The sequence below is a fragment of the Triticum urartu genome, chromosome 1A, assembly GCF_056163025.1.
Source record: "Triticum urartu cultivar PI428250 chromosome 1A, HENAU_Tu73, whole genome shotgun sequence".
In the NCBI taxonomy this organism is placed as follows: Eukaryota; Viridiplantae; Streptophyta; class Magnoliopsida; order Poales; family Poaceae; genus Triticum; species Triticum urartu.
In genome coordinates, this window is record NC_141873.1 from 481,257,584 (window position 1) to 481,275,271 (window position 17,688).

Sequence of the window (17,688 nt, forward strand, 5' to 3'; positions counted from 1 at the left end):
TCTTGACCGCTGTCCAGTGATCCACTCCTGGATCACTATTGTACCCTCTTGCCAAACTTATGGCGAGGTTCACAATAGGTCTGGTACATGTCGGCGTTCTGGGAACGGGGGTCCCCAGACTTGCCTGCCTGCGGCTTGCGGCGTGGCTCAAAAGGGGGCCTAGCGTGACCCATCTTCATCAACACAGACCCAAGACCCTCGCGAGGGGCCAAGCCTCGCGGGGCGCATGACACAGAGCTTCCTCAGGCACGGCCTCATTAGGCTGGCTCACGAGGAGGCGGAGAGATCAAGGCGGGGTACCTCACGAGGTGCCCGTGACGCAAGCCATGACGACCAAAGGCGCCAGGCGGGCGCCAGCCGCGCAGTGTCCTCCTTTCCTCTTTGGTGCAAAGGGAGCAAGCGCATGCGAGAGCATCAAGCAAAGGCACCCGTTTCGGTGCAACGAGACCAAGACCAGTCCAACAGCAGGGAGGAAGTCATTGTGGAGCCCAAGCCAGCATCACCACCAGAGCCTTTGGCAGGCGAGGACCAACTTTAGTCAGGATAAGTGTACCAGATGTTCCCCTTCAAAATGGCCAATTGTTGGCGCCCTTCCCGCTCAATATTTGGGAAGAGGCCCAGGGCCTTTGCCTATAAATAGGACTAGACACCCCTAGGGTAGGGGGCAATCAAGAAGGGAGAATCTAGAAGCCAAGAGAGAAACTAGCTAGGATCGGATCGAGTAGCATCACAGAGAGAGAGAGAGAGAGAGAGAGAGAGAAGGGCGACTGAACTCCTCCTAGCAGTTCATCCCCCAGCCAAGAACAGACCCTCGCGAGGCTGTTCTTCCTTGTATTGCTCATCATCATCAGCCCAAGAGGCAATCCACCACACCACACACTGGAGTAGGGTATTACACCACAACGGTGGCCCGAACTAGTATAAACCCTGTGTCTCTTGTTCTGTTCTTTCCATAGCTTAGATCTTAGCGAGGCGGAGGGGTGCAGGTAGGTAGAAGGCGAAATCTCCGCGTGCACCCCAGTGTTCGAACCTCAAGGGTCTGCCGGAACCCGAAATCCGACATTTGGCACGCCAGGTAGGGGTGCGCCGGAATTCGTCTTCCACCACCCCGTTCTCCTCCGACCATCGCGTCCATGTCTGACGCTCGTCGGGCCCGCGCCGAGTTCTGGGCCGCTCTCGCTTCCCGCGTCGCCCAGACGGCTCTTGTCGGCGGGCGTCCTCGCTGTTCCCTGTCACCTGCCGTCAGCGCCACCACCGGCCCGGCGGGGAACGAGCAGCAAGCGTCGTCTCAGCATCCGTCTGTGCGGCAAGATGGCCGCACCGCTACTCCCTCGCTCACCCCAGCTGGTTCTTCGTCTCGCGCGCTCCGCGCACCCATGGAGGCTCGAGCTGCGCTCATCACGGCAAACGAGCTCCTGCGCTACCGTCCCGTCGACGACGTCTACGAAGAATGGCTCGACCGCGTCGCCGAGCTCGTCTGCGCCGCGGGGGCCTCTCCTGCGCCGTCCGTTCCGCTGCACCGCACCCCGCCCCGCGCGGGCGACGAAGCTCCGGGGGCGCCCCAGCCACCTCCTCCTCAAGAAGGCGCCATGGCTCCAAGGCGCATGGCCCCTGGGTGGAACCCGCTCTGTCAGGTGCCAGCGCGGCAAGAGCAGAGCTGCCAAGAAGTCCCTCGCCCGCAAGAAGCTGCCCGGGCGCTCCCTGCTCCAGCACGTCGTGACCATGCTCCTGCTCCCGCACGTCAAGACCCCACGCTGCTCCCAGCTGCAGCGCATGGGGACATGCAAGACCAAGCTCTCCGTCACCCAAGGCCTCCCGTGGCCACAGCAGGCTGCCGTGCCTTCACCACCGAGCTACGCAACGTCGCATGGCCTGGCATGTTCAAGCCAGACTTGCCTCCTCGTTACGACGGCACGGCCGACCCTGCAGAGTTCCTCCAGCTCCATGAGCTGGGCATCGAAGCTGCCAACGGATACGAGAAGGTCATGGCGAACTGGTTTCCCATGGCGCTCAAGGACGGGGCCTGCACCTGGCTCCTGAACCTGGCTCCAGGCACGATCTCCTCCTGGGACGAGATGCGCACCCGCTTCATCGCCAACTTCCAAGGTACTCGCGACCGGCCACCCGCCGTGAGTGACATGCGCTGCATCAAGCAACAACCCAGAGAGACCCTGCAGAAGTACATCTAGCGCTTCAACAACGCACGCCTCAAGATTCCCAAGGTGACCGAGGAGGCCATCATCTCAGCCTTCTCCGACGGCGTGCGCGATGTCAAGATGAAGGAGGAGCTGGCGATGCATGAAGACATGTGCACTTCCTTGGAGTTGTTCAACTTGGCAACCAAGTGCGCCAGGGCTGAGGAAGGGCGTCTCTCCCTCCTCGAGCTGCCTGCCGCGGACCCAGAAGAGAAGAAGCCCAAGGCCAAGGATGTGAAGCGCAAGGGGGCTGCCGTGGTCGCGGCAGAACCAGACACCAAGCGGGGCAGAGATCAGCCCGAATCTTCCAAGGGCAGTCGGTACTGTGTGTACCACGACCTCCACACCCACAACACCAACGAATGTCAAGAGCTCCGAGCCGTGCGAGAAGGAAGGATTGGCCGTCGCCCCGACCACGGTGACCGGGGCTACGGTCGAGGATGAGGAAGGAACGTGGGACGCTGGGAAGACCGCTGCCCGCGCCAAGGGTGGCACGATCGACCTCGCGAGGATCGCTGGCAAGACCCGCCTCGCGAGGGAGACTGGAGGGATCAGCCTCGCGAGGATCGCCCGCAAGGCAACGCAGGCCTCCCTCCGCTACCGCCGCAGCCAAGGAGAAGCGAGGACCGCCATCAGGACGAGGGGGCTGGGGGCTTCCAGGAGCCGCGCGCGATCGCCTGCATCCTGGGTGGGGCTCAAGCCCCAGCCTCTCAACGCATATTCAAGCACTTCGCCCGCAAAGTGAATGCAGTCCTCCCCAAGCTCGAAGCCACGCGCCCTCTCTGGTGGTCGGCATGCGCCATCACGTTCAGCTCAGCAGATCAGCTCAAGTGTGCGGCCACAGCCGGAGTCCTCCCGATGCTTTGTTCCCCAATCATCAGCAACGTGGTGGTCACCAGGACCCTCATCGATGGCGGGGTAGGGCTCAACGTCCTGTCCGTGGAAACATTCAACAATCTCCAAGTGCCCTACAACCAGCTTTAGCCAACCAAGCCTTTCTCCGGAGTCACCGACGGCTCCACGGTCCCGATTGGGCAGGTCCGCCTCCCTGTCACCTTCGGGGCATGCGACAACTACCGCACCGAGCTCATCGACTTCGACGTCGCTCACATTCGCCTACCGTACAATGCCATCCTTGGGTACCCAGCGCTGGCCAAGTTCATGGCCGTAACTCACCACGGCTACAACGTCCTCAAGATGCCAGGAAGTGGCGGAGTCATCACGGTGCCCTGTGAAGAGAATGACGCGGTGTGTGTTCCCTGGAACGAGCCTTTTAGGCCGCATCACTGGAAGACCCGAATCGCAGAAGCAGGAGGCTTCCCGAGACCACCCCCAAGAAGAAGAAGACATCGTCCGGCCCGGCCCCTCAGGAGGCAGGCCCCTCAGGGCCCGCGCCTGCCCAGGGGGAACCTCCTTCCATTGCATAGGAAAGCGCGCCCGACGCCCTCCTCAGGCAGGGCTCGGGGGCTCTCCCCTGGAGGGCCACCGACCTGGCTAAGGTCACGAGGGAGGCGCTTGGGCACCACATGGAGGCGTGTTTCGAAGCACGTTTCCCTCAATAAGGAGTAAGGCAAGGAGAGCCAAACCCTCAGGAGTTCGTCAGCAAGGCCATTCAGGAGCTACAGGAGTCAAGAGTCATGAAAGGCGGCCGCCGCCTACCAGCTATGGCTCCCCATCCAGGCGAGGATGGTGGGCTGCGCGTCTGCATCAACATACCAGGGCTCAATCGAGTCGCCTCTCTGGAGCGCCTCTGGCCCTCGCGAGTGGGGCACTGCGAAGGTCCACCCCACAGCTACGTTCGCATGCCTTACGGCTTGCCGAACGCGGCTGCCACGTACCAGCGCCTCATGAGGGGCATCATGGAGGTTCAAGAGGCCAGGCGTTCCGCAGCCCTGGCGGAGATGGAGATGGTCCGCGAGGAGCCACCAGCGCCTCCGAAGCCTCCCGAGGCCCCTGGGCTAGGGGGCTCGTGAGGATCGGCTTCCGCAGCCCACCGAGTCTACTACACCAACACTCCTTCGTCCTCAACATCATCAGGTGACATCTTTCAAGTTTCATTTCCAGCTGGTTGCGCCCCCCAGGGCTGCATTATTCCCAGGCCGCGTGGGTCCGTCCCTGCAGCATGTATCCCTTTTATTTCATGTTGTTAGCTTACTTTGTTGGGGGCTCCCCACGGGCTGCATCATCCCCAAGTCGCTCGGGCCTGACCCAGTGATGTCCACCTTCCCAGCATCTATTTGAATGAATCCACTCCTTCGCGGCTAATGTGTTTGACCTAGTTTCCCGCTCAACTGACGCCAACTGACGGAGCTGCTCCCAAACGGCACGACGCTTGCGCATGGGTCCGTCCCTGCAATGCCAACAAACCTGAATGGCTGAGCTCTGGCCGCGGCAGCCCCGCATGGCGCCACCTCGTCAAGCCTTCAGTGCCTCATCGCCCCTCGGAAGCAACCAACGGCTGACTGTCAATTGTCATGGCAACCCCTCGTTCTTTCTATGATGGGTCTACAGGATCTCCTAAAGGAGCTGCGTCAGGCGAGGCCCTTGCGGTGTCTCCTTCACTCTCATCCGCGTGAACCGCTTGCACGTTAAAGGGGGGGTGCCTGAGCATCGCGACTCAGGGCTCCTACTGGCTCTCCAGCCCTCACCCTCTGGCCTTGTCCACGGCATCGCGACCTGGCATACCAACGATGGCTGAGACTCGCGCGAGGGCCGGGACCCGAGGACGTAGAGCAGAAAGGGGAGCAAAGGCGAGAGGGGAGGGACACGCGAGGACCTCGCTGAGCAACCTCACGCCTGCCGATGCACGGACCCGGCGACACACCAGAGAGCGGTCCCTGATTCTCGAGATAAGTTACCACCCGGAAGCACCAGCTACCGTGGCACCATCCCCGCACCTAATGCAATCCTGTGTTAGCGACGCCGCTCTCCTTTCTCACCGAACGACGACTGCTTGAGCGTCAAAGGGGACCTCCTGAGCATCGCGACTCAGGGGCTCTTACCGGACCCCGGGTCGCTCACCTCCTGGCCTTGACCACGGCATCGCGACCTGGCATACCAGCGACGGCTGAAGCCGCCTTGGGACTGGGACCTGTCGGCGCAGAGCACCAAGCCCTCGTGAGGTTCGAAAGGGAAAACTGAGCTAAGACGGAATGAGCAACTCACACAATTCTACGACAAGGGTTATATTAACAAACAGGATCACAGGCACCTTACAAGCCCCCACAGGACACATCTTTGATTCCTTGCAGGGAACAGATCCTAAAAGGACGCTAACTACACGCGCCCCTGCAAAAGACGCCATCGTCAACAGCAGGCCGTCAAGCACCGGCATCAACCCCGTCCAGATCAGAGTCGGTGACGGCCTGACGAGCCCGCCCTGCTCCAGGAGCGGCGCCGGCTCGGGGGCTCGTAGCTGTCGTCGCTCATCTTCGAAGTCGCGAAGCGCTCGCCGGAGTCGCTGGACCCTCCGACGCCTCCGCCGCTTGAGCAGACGCCAAGGGAGCGGTTGGCGGGCCCAGTCCTCGCCATAGCAGGGTCCCAACCACCTCTCCCGGGGCAGCACTCCAGTCGGCGCCCGTTCGCATCGAAGACCTTGAAGAACATCACCGAAGCACCGTCGTACTCCAAGTGGATCGCGAAGGCGCCTCTTGTCCTGCAAACCCGGGCGATTTCACTCCAGCCTCGAGTCATGAAGACCTCGCCCGGGGCAACGACCGCGACCTCTGCCTCGGTCGCGAGGGTGCTGCAGCCGGCGTGCTACAGCCAAAGCTCCAGGAGTTCTCCCTGCGGGATGATGGAGGCGAAGAAGGGAGGAAGGCGAATCCAAGACTGAGGAGGCATGGCGGCATGGAGCACGAACTCTCGGGAGGAGCCCTCGGTGTGGACCCCAGGGGGACGACCCACACCTTCATGACCCATCGGCGCCGACGGCGGCGCCGCCCGTGGCGATCGGCATCGACTCCTTCAGAGCCCTCGATGTGGGCATACAAGGGAAGCGGGAACCCCGGCGGTGGTCGCTCGCACCAGGGCCTCGACACCACCTGATGGGCCCCCTCGTCCCGGCTACGGAGGGCGAGCCGTTTCTTCGGCGGGAGCGGGTCTGGTTCCTCTCGGGGAGCCTTTCCCTTCTCTGCCGCCGAGAACCAGCGGATCGGAGCCATCGCAGCAAGACGGAGCAAGGACCGGGAAGAAGGAGAAGAAAGAAGGGATGGACTGGAAGGGCGCGCACCGTTCCGTACTTATGGCCGGCGAAGGCCAACCGCCAACCTCCACGATCGCAGGTAATCATGACCCGCTTTGCATGCAGGGACTTGTCCAACCCGTGCAGTTGCCGAGGCGCCATGGGGAAGTGGAGACGCCCACGTCCAATCAACTGCCACGCGGCGCCCAAGGCCGCAGGCTGTTAGGGCCCGCGGCGCTTCGCTCTTGCCCTTTCTCCTCCCTGCACGGCCAAGTCCGGGCGCGCCTTGGGCCCGGGGGCTACTGTCGGCGTTCTGGGAACGGGGGTCCCCAGACTTGCCTGCCTGCGGCGTGGCTCAAAAGGGGGCCCAGCGCGGCCCATCTTCATCAACATAGACCCAAGACCCTCGCGAGGGGCCAAGCCTCGCGGGGCGGACAACACGGAGCTTCCTCAGGCACGGCCTCATCAGGCTGGCTCGCGAGGAGGCGGAGAGATCAAGGCGGGGTACCTCACGAGGTGCCCGTGACGCAAGCCATGACGACCAAAGGCGCTAGGCGGGCGCCAGCCGCGCAGTGTCCTCCTTTCCTCTTTGGTGCAAAGGGAGCAAGCGCAGGCGAGAGCATCAAGCAAAGGCACCCGTTTCGGTGCAACAAGACCAAGACCAGTCCAACGGCAGGGAGGAAGTCATTGTGGAGCCCAAGCCAGCGTCACCACCAGAGCCTTTGGCAGGCGAGGACCAACTTTAGTCAGGATAAGTGTACCAGATGTTCCCCTTCAAAATGGCCAATTGTTGGCGCCCTTCCCGCTCAATATTTGGGAAGAGGCCCAGGGCCTTTGCCTATAAATAGGACTAGCCACCCCTAGGGTAGGGGGGCAATCAAGAAGGGAGAATCTAGAAGCCAAGAGAGAAACTAGCTAGGATCGGATCGAGTAGCATCACACACACACACACACACACACACACACACAGAGAGAGAGAGAGAGAGAGAGAAGGGCGACTGAACTCCTCCTAGCAGTTCATCCCCCCAGCCAAGAACAGACCCTCGTAAGGCTGTTCTTCCTTGTATTGCTCATCATCATCAGCCCAAGAGGCAATCCACCACACCACACACTGGAGTAGGGTATTACACCACAACGGTGGCCCGAACCAGTATAAACCCTGTGTCTCTTGTGCTGTTCTTTCCATAGCTTAGATCTTAGCGAGGCGGAGGGGTGCAGGTAGGTAGAAGGCGAAATCTCCGCGCGCACCCCAGTGTTCGAACCTCAAGGGTCTGCCGGAACCTGAAATACGACAGTACACAACATAGCATACTTTATAGAACCTATGACTGAGGCTCATCATCGCTTCCTCATAGTTCGTAGGTTTGTCATGGTCTAGTAACATGACTTCTAGAAAGAATTACCGTACCACTCTGGTGCGGACCATACTCTGGTTGTCCTACGAGGTTCGGTAGTAACTTGATATGAAGTTTCATGATCATCATCATTAGCTTCCTCACTAATTGGCGTAGAAATCACTAGAACTGATTTCTGTGATGAACTACTTTCCAATTCGGGAGAAGGTACAATTACCTCATCAAGTTCTACATTCCTCCCACTCACTTCTTTTGAGAGAAACTTCTTCTCTAGAAAGGATCCACTCTTAGCAACAAAGATCTTGCCTTTCGGATCTGTGATAGAAGGTGTACCCAATAGTTTCTTTTGGGTATCCTATGAAGACACACTTTTCCAATTTGGGTTTGAGCTTATCAGGCTGAAACTTTTTCACATAAGAATCACAACCCTAAACATTAAGAAATGACAGCTTAGGTTTCTAGCCAAACCATAGTTCATACGGTGTCGTCTCAACGGATTAGACGGTGCCCTATTTAACGTGAATGTAGCTATCTCTAATGCATAACCCCAAAACGATAGTGGTAAATCGGTAAGAGACATCATAGATTGGACTATATCCAATAAAGTACGGTTATGACGTTCGGACACACCATTATGCTGTGGTGTTCCATGTGGCATGAATTTGTGAAACTATTCCACATTGTTTTAGTTGAAGACCAAACTCGTAACTCAAATATTCATCTCCATGATCAGATCTTAGAAACTTTATTTTCTGTTTATGATGAATTTCCACTTCACTCTAAAATTCTTTGAACTTTTTCAAATATTTAAGACTTATGTTTCATCAAGTAGATATACCCATATCTGCTCAAACCATATGTGAAGGTCAGAAAATAATGATACCCGCCGCGAGCCTGAACACTCATCGTACCGTATACATCAGTATGTATTATTTCCAATAAGTCAGTTGCTCGCTCCATTGTTCCGGAGAACGGAGTCTTAGTCATCTTGCCCATGAGGCATGGTTCGCAAGCATCAAGTGATTCCAAAAGCCCATCAACATGGAGTTTCTTCATGCGCTTTACACCAATATGACCTAAACGACAGTGCCACAAATAGGTTAAACTATCATTATTAACTTGCATATTTTGGCTTCAATATTATGAATATGTGTATCACTATGATCGAGATTCAATAAACCATTCACCTGGGTGTATGACCACAGATGGTTTTATTCATGTAAACAAAATAACAATTATTCTTTGACTTAAATGAATAATTGTATTGCAATAAATATGATCCAATCATATTATGCTCAACGCAAACACCAAATAACATTTATTTTAGGTTGAACACTAATCCCGAAGGTAAAGGGTGTGTGCGATGGTGATCTTATCAACCTTGGAATCACTTCCAACACACATCATCACCTTGCCCTTAACTAGTCTTTGTTTATTTTGCAACTCCCGTTTCGAGTTACTACTCTTAGCAACTGAACCAGTATCAAATACCGAGGGGTTGCTATAAACACTAGTAAAGTACACATCAATAACATGTATATCCAATATACCTTTGTTCACTATGCCATCCTTCTTATCCGCCAATAATCTAGGGCAGTTCCACTTCCAGTGACCATTTCCTTTGCAGTAGAAGCACTCAGTTCCAGGCTTGGGTCTAGCTTTGAGCTTCTTCATGGGAGCAGCAACTTGCTTGCTATTCCTTTTGAAGTTCCTCTTTCTTTCCCTTTGCCCTTTTTCTTGAAACTAGTGGTCTTGTTAGCCATCAACACTTGATGCTATTTCTTGATTTCTACCTTCGCCGATTTTAGCATCACGAAGAGCTTGGGAATTACTTTCGTTATCCCTTGCATATTATAGTTCATCACTAAGTTCTAGTAACTTGGTGATAGTGACTAGAGAACTTTGTCAATTACTATCTTATCTGGAAGATTAACTCCCACTTGATTCAAGTAATTGTAGTACCCAGACAATCTGAGCACATGCTCACTAGTTGAGCTATCCTCCTCCATCTTGTAGGCAAAGTACTGTCAGAGGTCTTCTACCTCTCGACATGGGCATGAGTATGAAATACCTATTTCAACTCTTAGAACATCTTATATGCTCTGTGGAGTTCAAAACGTTTTTGAAGTCCCGGTTCTAAGCTGTAAAGCATGGTGCACTAAACTATCAAGTAGTCATCATACTGAGCTTTACCAAACGTTCATAACATTTGTATCTGCTCCTGCAATAGGTCTGTCACCTAGCAGTGCATCAAGGACATAATTCTTCTGTGCAGTAATGAGGATAATCCTCAGATCACGGACCTAGTCCGCATCATTGCTACTATCATCTTTCAACATAGTTTTTCTCTAGGAACATATCAAAAAATAAAACAGGGAGCTACATCGCAAGCTATTGATCTACAACATAGATATGTAAATACTATCAGTACTAAGTTCATGATAAATTAAAGTTCAATTAATCATATTACTAAACCATGTCCGATCATCATGTGAGATGGAGTAGTTTTCAATGGTGAACATCACTATGTTGATCATATCTGCTATATGATTCACGCTCGACCTTTCGGTCTCTAGTGTTCTGAGGCCATATATGCATATGCTAGGCTCGTCAAGTTTAACCCGAGTATTCCACGTGTGCAAAACTGGCTTGCACCCGTTGTATGTGAATGTAGAGCTTATCACACCCAATCATCACATGGTGTCTCGGCACGACGAACTATCACAACGGTGCATACTCAGGGAGAACACTTATACCTTTAGTGAGATATTATCTTATAATGCTACCGCCGAACTAAGAAAAATAAGATGCATAAAGGATAAACATCACATGCAATCAAAATATGTGACATGATATGGCCATGATCATCTGGCGCCTTTTATCTCCATCTCCAAAGTACCGTCATGATCTCTATTGTTACTGGCATGACACCATGATCTCCATCATCTTGATCCGTCAATGTGTCGTCACATGGTCGTCTCGCCAACTATTGCTCTTGCAACTATTGCTATCGCATAGCGATAAAGTAAAGCAATTATTTGGCACTTGCATCTTATGCAATAAAGAGACAACCATAAGGCTTCTGCCAGTTGCCGATAACTTCAACAAAGCATGATCATCTTATACAACAACTTATATCTCATCATGTCTTGACCATATCACATCACAACATGCCCTGCAAAAACAAGTTAGACGTCCTCTACTTTGTTGTTGCAAGTTTTATGTGGTTTCTACTGACTGAGCAAGAACCGTTCTTACCTATGCATCAAAAACCACAACGCGGTATAGTGATTGCTTTTTGATCTTCAGAAAGAACCCTGTTCATTGAATTCGATTAAACTAAAGTTGGAGAAACTGACACCCACTAGCCACCTGTGTGCGAAGCACGTCGGTAGAACCAGTCTCGTGTAAGCATACGCGTAATGTCGGTCTGAGCCGCTTTGATGACCCACAAGTGTAGGGGATCTATCATAGTTTTTCAATAAGTAAGAGTGTTAAACCCAACGAGGAGCATAAGGAAATGATAAGCAGTTTTCAGTAAGGTATTCTCTGCAAGCACTGAAATTATCGGTAACCGATAGTTTTGTGATAAGGTAATTTGTAACGAGTAGCAAGTACTAAAAGTAAATAAGGTGCAACAAGATGGCCCAATCCTTTTGGTAGCAAAGGACAAGCCTGGACAAACTCTTATATGAAGGAAAGCGCTCCCGAGGACACATGGGAATTATCATCAAGCTAGTTTTCATCACGTTCATATGATTCGCGTTCGGTACTTTGATAATTTGATATGTGGGTGGACCGGTGCTTGGGTGCCGCCCTTACTTGGACAAGCATCCCACTTATGATTAACCCCCATTGCAAGCATCCGCAACTAGAACAGAAGTATTAAGGTAAACCTAACCATAGCATGAAACATATGGATCCAAATTAGCCCCTTATGAAGCAACGCATAAACTAGGGTTTAAGCTTCTGTCACTCTAGCAACCCATCATCTACTTATTACTTCCCAATGCCTCCCTCTAGGCCCAAACAATGGTGAAGTGTCATGTAGTCGACGTTCACATGACACCACTAGAGGGATGACAACATACATCTCATCAAAATATCGAACGAATACCAAATTCACATGACTACTTATAGCAAGACTTCTCCCATGTCCTCAAGAACAAACGTAACTACTCACAAAGCATATTCAGGTTCATAATCAGAGGGGTATTAATATGCATAATGGATCTGAACATATGATCTTCCACCAAGTAAACCAACTAGCATCAACTACAAGGAGTAATCAACACTACTAGCAACCCACAGGTACCAATATGAGGTTTGGATACAAAGATTGGATACAAGAGATGAAATAGGGTTTGAGATGAGATGGTGCTGGTGAAGATGTGGATGGAGATTGACCCCCTCCCGATGAGAGGATCGTTGGTGTTGACGATGGTGATGAATTCCCCCTCCCCGGGGGAAGTTTCCCCGGCAGAACAGCTCTGCCGGAGCCCTAGATTGGTTCCGCAAAGGTTCCACCTTGTGGCGGCGGAGTTTCTTCTCCAAAGATTTCTTCTTATTTTTTCTCGGACGAAAGACCTCATATAGCAGAAGATGGGCATCGGAGGGCCACCAGGGGGCCCATGAGGTAGGGGGCGCGCCTAGGGGGTAGGGCGCGCCCCCTACCCTCGTGGCTGGTGGGTGGCCCCCCTCTGGTACTTTTTGCGCCCAATATTTTTATATATTCTGAAAAGTGCCCCCGTGGAGTTTTAGGACTTTTTGAGATCTGCAGAATAGGTCTCTAATATTTGCTCCTTTTCCAGCCCAGAATTCCAGCTGCCGGCATTCCCCCTCTTCATGTAAACCTTGTAAAATAAGAGAGAATAGGCATAAGTATTGTGACATAATGTGTAATAACATCCCATAATGCAATAAATATCGATATAAAAGCATGATGCAAAATGGACGTATCAACTCCCCCCAAGCTTAGACCTCGCTTGTCCTCAAGCAAAAGCCGAAATCGAAAAATATGTCACATGTTTAGAGATAGAGGTGTCGATAAAAATAAAATACGGACATGAGGGCATCATGATCATTCTTAGAACAACAACATATTCAAATAATCATTCTTTGGAGTTGTTCACATGTTCGCTTGTCCTCATGCCTTCTAAATATGATCTCTTATGCTAATGTAACAATTCAATCACAATTTCAAGTATTAATCATAAACTTCATTAAAAACAAACAAACTCTAATCTCAGTCATTGAGGCAATTGCAATTTATCATAACATAGGAAAGAGTCAATATAAGAGCTTTTCAGCAAGTCCACATACTCAACCATCATTTAGCCTTTCACAATTGCTAACACTCACGCAATACTTATGGGTATGAAGTTTTAATTGTTCATAGAGAAAGATAGGGGCTTATAGTTTTGCCTCCCAACTCTTTACCTCAAGGGTAACGTCAACAATAATAGTTCATGTAAACCCACATCTAATTAGCCATATATATCAGGATCTTTCCAACACATTGTGCTTGCCAAAGGATAAAATTTAAAAAGGAAAGGTGAAGATCACCATGACTCTTATATAAGGTAGAAGATAAAAGTGAAAGATAGGCCCTTCGCAGAGGGAAGCAGAGGTTGTCATGCACTTTTATGGTTGGATGCACAAAATCTTAATGTAAAAGAACATCACTTTATATTGCCACTTGTTATAAGGACCTTTATTATGCAGTCTATCGCTTTTATTTCTTCCATATCACAAGATCGTACAAAGCTTATTTTCTCCACATTAATAAATCATACATATTTAGAAGGCAATTTTTATTGCATGCACCGATGACAACTTACTTGAAGGATCTTACTCAATCCATAGGTAGGTATGGTGGACTCTCATGGAAAAGATGTATTTTAAGGATATTTGTAAGCACAAGTATTATTTCTACTTGGTGCAAAGAACTTGGCTAGCATGAGAGGGAAAGGCAAGCTCAACATGTTGGATGATCCATGACAATATAATTTATCTCAGATGTAAGAAAACATAACCCATTACGTTGTCTTCCTTGTCCAACGTCAACTCTTTAGCATATCATACTTTGATGAGTGCTCACAATCATAAAAGATTTCCAAGATAGTATATTTATATGTGAAGACCTCTCTTTCTTTATTACTTCCTATTAATTGCAATGATGACTAAAACTATGTTTGTCAACTCTCAACAACTTTTATTCATCATACTCTTTATATGTGAGCTCATTACTCTCCATAAGATCCATATGATCTCTTTATTTATTTTTATTTCTTCTCTTTTATTTTATTCCCTCAAGATCATAGCAAGGTAATCAAGCCCTTGACTCAACACTAATCTTTATTATATATAGCTCATGGACTCGATAACATAGAAGGATCATAAAGCAAAACTCACAACTAGATCATACTAAAACTTTATTTTACTAGATCAAGATATTATCAAAAGGATCAAACTAAGAAAAACGGTAAAGGTAAAAGTGATGGTGATACGATATCGGGGCACTCCCCGAAGGTTGGCAGTTGCCAAGGGGATTGCCCATACCCATGTGATTATATCTCTTTTGCTGGTGAAGGTGTAACACCCACGATGCGGCTATATCTCCCACGTGTCGGGGCACGACTTAGAGGCATAACCGCATGGTAGGCATGTCGCAAGAGGGGTAATCTTTAAACATCCCATGTACTAAATAAGAAAGGGATAAAGAGTTGGCTTACAATCTCCACTTCACACAATACATAAATATAGCATACATCATCCAAAATACAATCAAGGTCCGACTACGGAACCAACATAAATAAATAAAACCCCAAATGCTAGATCCCCGATCGTCCCGACTGGGCTCCACTACTGATCAACTGGAAACGAAACAACACCACGAACATGATCTTCATCGGGCTCCCACTTGAGCTCGGTTGTGTCACTTGCACTGGTATCATTGGCACCTGCAACTGTTTGGAAGTATCTGTGAGCCACGAGGACTCAGCAATCTCACACCCTCGCGATCAAGACTATTTAAGCTTTAAGGGGAGTAAAAGGTAGTGAGGTGGAGCTGCAGCAAGCACTAGCATATATGGTGGCTAACTTACGCAAATAAGAGCGAGAAGAGAAGCAAAGCAACGTCCGTGAACTAGAAGTGATCAAGAAATGATCCTGAAACTACTTACGTTCAAACATAACTTCAAAGCCGTGTTCACTTCCCGGACCCTGTCGAGAAGAGACCATCACGGCTAAACACGCAGTTGATCCATTTTAAATTAAGTTAAGAGTCAGGTTTTCTACAACCGGATATTAACAAATTCCCATCTGCCCATAACCGCGGGCACATCTTTCGAAAGTTCAAAACCCTATAGGGGTGTCCCAACTTAGCCCATCACAAGCTCTCACGGTCAACGAAGGATATTCCTTCTCCCAGGAAGACCCGATCAGACTCGGAATCCCGGTTACAAGACATTTCGACAATGGTAAAACAAGACCAGCAAAGCCACCTGAATGTGCTGACAAATCCTGATAAGAGCTGCACATATCTCGTTCTCAGGGCACACCGGATTGTCCAAGATTCCGGTAGGCCAGCCCAGAGTTTCCCCTGGTGGCCACCGACTGCTGATAGGTTGGAACAACACTCAGAGGAGCACTGGCCCGGGGGTTTAAAATAAAGATGACCCTTGAGTCTGCAGAACCCAAGGGAAAAAGGCTTAGGTGTCCAATGGTAAAACCAAGGTTGGGCCTTGCTGGAGGAGTTTTATTCAAAGCGAACGGTCAAGGGGTTCCCATAACACCCAACCGTGTAAGGAACGCAAAATCAAGGAACATAACACCGGTATGACGGAAACTAGGGCAGCAAGAGTGGAACAAAACACCAGGCATAAGGCCGAGCCTTCCACCCTTTACCAAGTATATAGGTGCATTAAAGTAAATAAGAGATAATAATGATATACCAACAATATCCATGTTCCAACATGGAACAAACTTCAACTTCACCTGCAACTAGCAACACTATGAGAGGGGCTGAGCAAAGCGGTAACATAGCCAAACAACGGTTTGCTAGGAAAGGTGGGTTAGAGGCTTGACATGGCAATATGGGAGGCATGATATAGCAAGTGGTAGGTATCGCAACATAGCAATAGAGCGAGCAACTAGCAAGCAAAGATAGAAGTGATTTCGAGAGTATGGTCATCTTGCCCGAGATCCCGCAAGGAAGAAGAACGAGTCCACGAAGAAAACAAACGGACGTAGTCGAACGAATCCTCACAAACGCGACGTTATCGGAACTAACCCAAAGAAGCAACACCGGAAAGAAGCAAACAACATGGTAAACAACCATCACATAAACATGGTATGATGCACAAACAAGTATGATGCATGTCCGGTTTAACAAGGCATGGCATGGCAAAGTGCACAAGCAATCCTACAAATTAAGTGGAGCCCAATATGCAACGAGTTGCCTATTGACGAAACACCACAACAAGTTATTTAGGTCGATCTCGTTTAGGTACCCAAAATATTAAATGTTGATTAACATGGCAAGAGGTGAAGCATATCAAAACTACCTATCTAGGCAAGTTTAAATGAGGCCGGAAATAACAAACAACAAGTCCGGAAAATCCTCAAATGCATATTTTTGGATTAGATACTGTTCTGCCCTGAACCAAATTTTAGAGTTGTTAAACATGCAAAGTAATGCCACCATGTTAAACTAGGCATTTTCCTACCCCATTTACATATAAAGTTTATTAGGTTTGGAGCTACGGTTATTTAGTTATGAATTAAATCATTTTAACATGGCAATAGGCAAAATATAAGAAAACATCATTTTAAACTTTTTAAACATGATTTAAAGTTGGATATTATTAAACTAGATGAAATTCTAGTCACATTTCATATATAATTCATTTTAAACCGATGCACGGTTGTGGAATTATTATATGCGTGAATATGGAGGGGTAAACCGTAAATATGTAGTTTTCTGGAAAAAGAGAAATTCGTCCTGTGGAAAAAAACATTATGCGGGCCGAATCTAGAACAGAGGCCGAACTGTGCAGAGGGTGGGGTTTGTGCAGCGCTCACACCGGGCCCAGCAGACCGAAACTGGAGCTGGGCCAGAGAGGAGGCCACAGTTGGGCCTTAGCGCCGAAGTGGCCTTGAGCGTGGGTGCGGTCAACGCGTGCCAGCGGATCGAGCACGGGCTGCACTGCTCGTTCCCCTCGGGAAAAACAAGGGCGTGGACGAAGTAGAGGAGGTCGCGGCAGGCAACGGCGATGCAGGGTGCGACGACGGTGAATCTGACGGGCGACACGTCGGGGAGGTGGCTAGAGGAGGCGGAACGGGTGGTCCTTGGGCAGGGACGCGGCGAGGTCCTCACTCATGGACTCGAGCGCCTGGACGAGGACGGCTGTGGCGTTGCTGGCGCTTGCTCTATGGGGATGGCACGAGCCACGACAGAGGAACAAGGGCGCGGCGGCGGGACTTGGCGCGGGCTCCCGGCGACTCCAGGCGACGAAGGACGAGGAGGAGGAGGGCACGAGGCAGGGGCCCTGGTTCTGCTGGTGGCGGACGGTGCGAGGACGCCGGTGAGCTTGTTCGGCATCCAGGACGGGAAGCATGGCTGGGAGGCGAGGCGCTGCAAGGCACTCCGGCGAGGAGCAGGCAGACGACGGAGCTGCGGTTCCATGGCGGCGGTGTCGACCTATAGAGGGCGACAGAACGATGGCCATGGTAGCAGGGGTGACCTCCTGTTGCTCCTTCCTGGCGAGAGAGAGTGAGATAATTTGAGAGAGCGAGAGATAGAGAGAGAGAGGGAGAAGGGAACCAGAGGAAGGGGAAGGGCGCGCTACGACTTGGAGGGACGAGGCGGTCGGTGGTGGAGCGAGGCAGTGGGGCATCGGGGTGGCCTGGAGGTTGAGGTCGCCAGCGACAAGGCTCGCGGGAGCGACGCGGT

The 17,688-nt window shown here is 50.9% G+C and overlaps 1 pseudogene; it reads right to left on the reverse strand.

The window, feature by feature from the left end:
• Positions 1–16,767: 16,767 nt before the first annotated feature.
• On the reverse strand, positions 16,768–17,464 carry LOC147991805 (uncharacterized; annotated as a pseudogene).
• Between the last annotated feature and the right edge of the window lie 224 nt (positions 17,465–17,688).